This window comes from Mustela lutreola, chromosome 4 (genome assembly GCF_030435805.1).
Source record: "Mustela lutreola isolate mMusLut2 chromosome 4, mMusLut2.pri, whole genome shotgun sequence".
NCBI lineage: Eukaryota > Metazoa > Chordata > Mammalia > Carnivora > Mustelidae > Mustela > Mustela lutreola.
The window spans coordinates 175,945,731-175,952,936 of NC_081293.1; positions in this window are offsets into that span (position 1 = coordinate 175,945,731).

Genomic DNA, 7,206 nt, shown 5'->3' on the forward strand with positions numbered 1-7,206 from the left:
AATATGCCCATTTCACAGATGAAGAAACTAAGACTCAGGGAGGTCACATTACTTATCCAACTTGGCCTAAATACGCTGGTAAGTGGTAGGTGAGCAATTCAAACCAGGCCTGTATAACTTCAAAGTCTGAGTTTTTAGCTATTATATTAAACTGCTTAGGTGCTGAGGCTCTAAGCATGAGGGAATATGATCGCACTTGGTAGTTTTAGTGGAGGAACACATAGCAGAGCTGGGAGATATGGGAAGAGTGGCTGAAACTCATCTGAGGTGAAGGATATCAGGAGAAGAGATGAGAGAGGTAGAGAAGGAGGTCAAGAAAAGCCTTAGAAGTTATGATACAGAGTTTTCAGTTTTTACTGAAAATTTGAAGGATTTGGGAAAAACCAAAGGAATAATCTTTTTTTAAGATTACTGTGCCAGATCTATGCTGGATAAACTGGAACAGAGCATGGCAGGAGATGTAGGGAGAATATAAGAAAGCTATTGTGATAATCCAGACAAGAAGTGATAATGATGAAAATGGAGAAGAATGGGATTTGAGAGACATGAAGAAAGCAAAAACATCAGGTTGCAAAGACTGGATACAGGTGATGAGGGAGAGGAAGTAATCTAGAATTCCTCCTCCTTGGAGACACTTGGTGGTATATTTACCTGTAAGATAATACAAGGGCATTACAAATTTGGGGGGAAGTAAGATGTTAGCTGAGGAATCTATGGCACAGTACAGGTGCTCAAAAGAACAGTTAAGGCTTTAAATTTGGGAGCCATTATTATATACACATGACGATGCATAGGATTAATCTCAGATAGCAACTCTGCTCCATTGATACAATGGCTGCCTGAAACTCTGTGTCAATCAAGATGGCAGACAAGATGGAAAGACACAGCCAACAACAAGCACATAAAATTCTGTTTGAAAACAAAGAAATCAATCTGCCTAGAAAAAGAAGCACTTGAAAAACTGTAGGGTTGTAGTATGAAGCCAGTAACATAGGAAGGTGATATGGTAAAGTGGCCCTAGAGTTGGACAGTCTGGGCTTGGATCTCAGTTCCCCAATTACTGTCTACTGTCTACTGACTATGGGTTAGCTACTGAATCTCACTGTGTCTCCAAGTCTTTACCTGGAAAGTGAACATAATTATATAATACCTCAGAGAGTGCTATGGGAATTAGATATCCATGAAAAATGCTTTGTCATGTTAAAAAATATCAATGTTGTTTATTTTATAAACAAAGAAACATATGTATATATGTATTGGGAAATACACAGATATATATAAGAAGATCTTAAGCACCATACAGACATTCAAAAGATATGATAGAAAATGAGACAGTAAATTCATTAACAGGGTAAACTGAAAACACTGGTCACCAAAAAGGAAATTTTTCTTAAAGAAAAAAAAAAAGGCATTTTCTTCCTATGAACTAACACAGAATAATGAGAATTAGAGATTGTTCAATCAATTTTGTTTTCTTCAGACAGTAAATTTGAGGCCCAGAGATGTTCAATAACATAAACAAGGTCACATCCAATCAAGCTAGAACCCAAATCAGTACAATTTCCTAATCTCCACTATGGATGAATTTTTTTACTACATGATGCTAGATAATAATCCCTTTAAAGAAGAATCAGTTAAGTAGAAATCTTTACAACACTCGCGCCTCATTTTTTTAAATCACTTATCAGAAATAGCTTGTGTCAAGTTATTTTTAGAACATAAACTCTCTGAAGCAGAGATTTTTCTACCTTTCTAGAATTGATATTTCCTGATAATGAACAATGTGCTCTGTATGTAGTAGGCAGCTTCAAATATAATAACAAGCATTTTGTTTATGTGCTGAAAGATAGGAAATAGGTATTTGTCCTTTGGTGAAAAATCACATACCGATAAATTTCAGGCTTTTTGTTGCCTGTCTCAAGAAAGTTTGAAATCTCCTGTAGGGTACTCTTTTCAAAGTATGTTTATGAATGGGTTGGCAAGATAGGAACAAAATGATGATGGATTGAGGATGAAGAGGACAAGTGAAAGGGCTGGGAAACCGGTTCTCCCATGTAACTGCCACCCTTCCTTCCCCTTCCCCTGCTGAGATATTTCTATAATTTGTGGTTATATCAGGTTGGAGTGTTTACTAAATACAGAATATGAAACTTCACTTTGATAAAGCTAAAAATTCAGAGGCTCATACTCCTTATGCAAAGATTTAACTGTGTCTAATCAACTGCCATGAATTTTGAGAACATCCTCACTTTCTCCGGGATATGAATTTGTAGAACGGAAAAATGCCTTTTTGCAAAATTTTGTTTCAGACCTCAGTATGTAAACTGACACTTATTCTCACTATACTTTTCCATATTTCATATGTCATTGGTGGGGTTTGCTCTTTTTATTTTTTCACACATTAGATTTATATAGTTCTTTATAGGTTAAAAAAATTCAAGGATATGGGTATAAAGTATTAATTGGACAGTATAAAGAAATAATATCATATATCCCTCCCTTGTTCAACAAAGAATTTGGGGCATTCTTTTTTTTTTTTTTAAGATTTTTTATTTATTCATTTGACAGACAGAGATCACAAGTAGGCAGAGAGGCAGGCAGAGAGAGAGGAAGGGAAGCAGGCTCCCTGCTGAGCAAAGAGCCCATCAGGGGCTCGATTCCAGGACCCTGAGATCATGACCTGAGCTGAAGGCAGAGGTTTTAACCCACTGAGACACCCAGGCACCCCAATTTGGGGCATTCTAATAGGGAAAGAAAAATGTAACCTGGAATCCCAGGACAACCACTCCAAGAAATTCCAACAGCTACTCTAGAGGAATGACCTCTCAACACATAGTGTATTTTAGATGGTGCTTCAAGGAATTATTAAAGGAAAATGAGAAATAATCCAATTATGAAGTAATTCAGAATAAATGATAATGAATAAATAGGACCCATGATAATCTTTAAATGAATGCTTAAATAATGAAACATTTACATTTATAGGAAAAGGTGGATGACTTCAACAAAATTGTTATTAGATAATAACATTACTACATTGCTACATTGTATTTTAAAAGTGTGCTATTGTTATTGTATTCAGAAAAAAGTTTCCAACATTTTATATGAATAACTCTCAGATTATGCATGACTAGAAAGTACATGAAAAAGTTGCAAAAAAATGCTATTGGTAAGTTTCATTTCTTTGCTAAGAAAAAGAAAGATTGTGAATTTAAGAAGCTGAATGTTGATTTTAGAGAACTATGGAATGAGGGCCAGGAGAAGCAAAAACAGATCTTTTCAATTGGATTACAAATAATGATACAGGAACCCATCTGCCTATGTTTTATGGTGAAGAATGCTGTGATTATTTGATGAGTAGGAGGAAAAGTTTGGTGGGATGAAAAGATGGAAGAAAGCCAGGGAAGCTGGCTGCCGCAAGTTCAACAAGAAAATGTCAAATCAAATGTGTGTTCTCTTCCTGAAAAATACCCACTCTCATTATGCATCCATGTGTTGATGACTGATGCAAATGAATTTTTCAAGTGCTATACAAATGAGTTGCTTAACTGATGTTAGCCTAGTGAAAGCAAATCCCTAGTAATATACAGAATCATATTTTTAGCCTTAGATAAAAGCATATAGACATTAAATATTTGCAGGCTCAATCTTCCTTTCCTCTTTACTATGTTCCAATTTAATTAATGAAATACTGGAATTGGGACAGTTGTGGCTTTGGACTGGAAATTATGTGAATTCTGGCTATCAGCTTTATGGGAAAAACTAGGCTACTGGTACTTCCCTAAGGCAAACACATCTGTGATTTAAGCTAATCAGTCCCTGCGTGTCACTGTTGCTTCATACAAACAGTGAAAACAATGTGTCTTACAATTAGAAGCTGTCATTGTAAAGAGAAGTCATATCATTTTGAGTAAAACCCACCTTAATCGATGAAATATGTACATATCAATGAATAATTCTCCAACTGAAAGTGTTTTAGTCAATGAGTATATGGGGACATTTTAATATATTGTTCATTAGATGTGAAGTCTGATTACTGTATTCTACATTTTTATTTTATAAAACTGAAGATGGCTTTTTAAAAAGATTTTATTTATTTACTTTAGTGAGAGAGTGCACAAGCACGAGAGAGGGCTGGGGAGAGGGGCAGAGCAGGAAGGACAGGGTAAGAGAGAGAATGCCAAGCAGACAGTGCACGGAGGTTGGAGCTCAATCCCATGACCCCAGGATCATGACCTGAGGTAAAACAACAGTCAGACACTTAACTGAACCACTCTGGCGCCCTTGAAGATGATTTTTTCTATGCAAACCTGAGGAAAGCTTGAATTCTTTTGTTAAATCAGCAATTAATCTTTATCAAAAAGTAACTGCTATTTTAGTGAATGCTAAGGTAAGCACTGAAATAGTAGCACCATAAAACATTTAATCTTTACTACAATAAAGCATCTATAGCTCAGGCATACCTTGGAGACACCGCAGGTTTGGTTCCAAATCACCTCAACAAAGTCAACAAAGTCAAATGTTGGTTTCCCGGAGCATATAAAAGCTATGTTTACACTATACTATAGACTACTAAGTGTATAGTAACATTATGTCTAAAAGAATATATATACCTTAATTTAAAGATAATTTGTTGCTAAGAAATGTTAACCATCATCTGAGCTTTCAGGGAGTCCTATACTGAGGGCTGCTGACTGATCAGGGTGGTGGTTGCTGAAGTTGGGGTGACTGTGGCAATTTCTTAAAATAAGACAACAAAGAATCTTGCCACATCAGCTGCCTCTTCCTTTCACTAATGATTTCTCTGTAGCATTCAAATGTTGTTTACCTGCAGCAGAACAACTTTCAAGTGGAGTCAATCCTCTAAGACTCTGCCACTGCTTTGTCAACCAAGTCTGTAAGTCCTTTGTTATCATTTCAACAGTCTTCACAGCATTTTCACCAGGAGCAGTAGATTCCATCCCAAGACATATTTGCTCATCTGTGAGAAGCACCTCTCACCTTTCAGAGTGTCACCGTGAGAAGGCAGCTGTTTGTTATCTAGGGGATAGTTGTTCAATTGCATCGTCAGGCTTCACTTCTGATTCTAGTTCTCTTGCTCTTTCCACATATTTGCAGTTACGTTCTCCAGCAAAGCTCTGAACCCCTCCAAGTCATCCATGACTATCTCAGCTAGATCTTCTGGATTAACACTGCAGCTTCCACAGCAGCACTTGGATTGTTACGGAGACAACTCCTTTCCTTACACCGTAGGAACCCACCTCTGCTAGCTTCAAACTTTTCTTCTGCAGCTTCCTCACCTCTCTCAGCCTTAACAGAATTGAAGAGTCAGGCTCTTGGGGCATGTGGGTGGCTCAGTCGGTTGGGCGGCTGCCTTGGGCTCCTGTCATGATCCCAGGGTCCTGAGATCTGGTCCCGCATGGGGCTCCCTGCTCAGCGGGAGCCTGCTTCTTCCTCTCCCTCTGCCCTTCCTCTGTATGTGCTCCCTCTGTCTCTGTCTCTCTCTTAAATAAATAAATAAATAAAATCTTAAAAAAGAAAAAAAAAGAGTCAGGCTCTTGCTCAGAATTAGGTTTTAGCTTAAGGGAATGTTGTGGCTCATTTGGTCTTTTATCCAGACCACTAAAATTTTCTCCATATCAGCAACAAAGCTGTTTTGCTTTCTTATGATGTGTGTATTCACTGGAGTAGCACTTTTAATTTCCTTCAAAATTTTTTCCTTTGCATTCACACCTTGGCTAACCATCTAGCTCAAGAGGTATACCTTTCAGTTTGACTCAGCTTTGGACCCGTCTTCTACACTAAGCTTACTCACTTCCAGATTTTGAGACATGTGACTCTTCCTTTCATTTGAGCACTTAGAGGCCATTATAGGGTAATTAATTACCTAATTTCAATATTGTTGTGTCTCAGGGAATAGGGAGGTCCAAAAAGAGGTAAAGAGGGAATGGCTGGTCAACAGAGCAGTCAGAGCACACATAACATTTATCAATTAAATTCACACTCTCATGCAGGCATGGTTTGTGGAGCTCCCAAACAATTAACAACAGTAACATCAAAGATCACTGATCACAGACCACCAGAAGAAACACAATAATAATGAAAAAGTCTGAAATATTGCAAGAATTACCAAAATATGACACAAAGTGAGCAAATGTTGGAAAAACGGTGCTGATAGACTTGCTTGACACAGGGTTGCTTCAAGCTGTCAATTTGTAAAAAAAGAAATCTATGAAGTGCAACAAAGTGAAAATGCATTAGAAGGAGATATGACTATAGATAGTTCAGTAAGTTAACTGACTTGTCTTCAAATTAATAAATGCTCACAACTGGAGAAAGTAATGAAAACAAATGTAAATGCAAAACTTCAAAGAAAAGGTTTTGGAACATTTCATCCAATATTTTTCTTTAAAATTGGAGTTTGAAATATTTAAAATTTTTTAGTTCCAAATTTACTCATAATTATCCTCATATATTTATTTTTGATAATTTAATTATTGTTCTTCTTAGCCATATATTTATTCCAACTATTAATAAAAATTACACAATAATAAAAATAACCAGTAGCAACTCTAACATCAAATACTAATATAGCACGTTGTTTAATCATAAGAAAAAAAAGTAAACACAAAAAACTGAGGTTGATTTGCCCTGGGTTCTTTTGTCCTTTTCTTCACAAGTATGCAGTTAGTAAAGTCCTATAAATGTAGATACCAATAAAATAGTATCTCATTGTTCTTCATGGAAATTAGTGATGCATGATAATGCATGTCATTACTAGTCATGAAAACCTTTGGAGAAATCATATTGCATTTTAATGAATGAGTTAAATGCCTGGGATTGTCAACTATGTTAGAGGAATAATCATTTGAGAAAAATTAATTCTGACATTTGATAATTAGTAGTAGAAAAATTATAAAGTTCACTGAAAGAACATTTTGTCTAAAATATTTTGTGCTATCTCAAACGCAAAGGCCACAAACTACATTGTTTATAGGAAATATTTTATTACACAGACTATTCTGGGTCAAGGAATTATTTTAAAAGACATAAAAATATTCTTATCCAAGTGATAATAGCACTAATAAAAACAACTACATTCTCTATCAGAAGTAAATATTCATAACAATGATAAGATTACTTGGACAATTATTTTTTATGTACACGGTTTAAAAATATATGTGATAGAACATGAATTAAAACTTT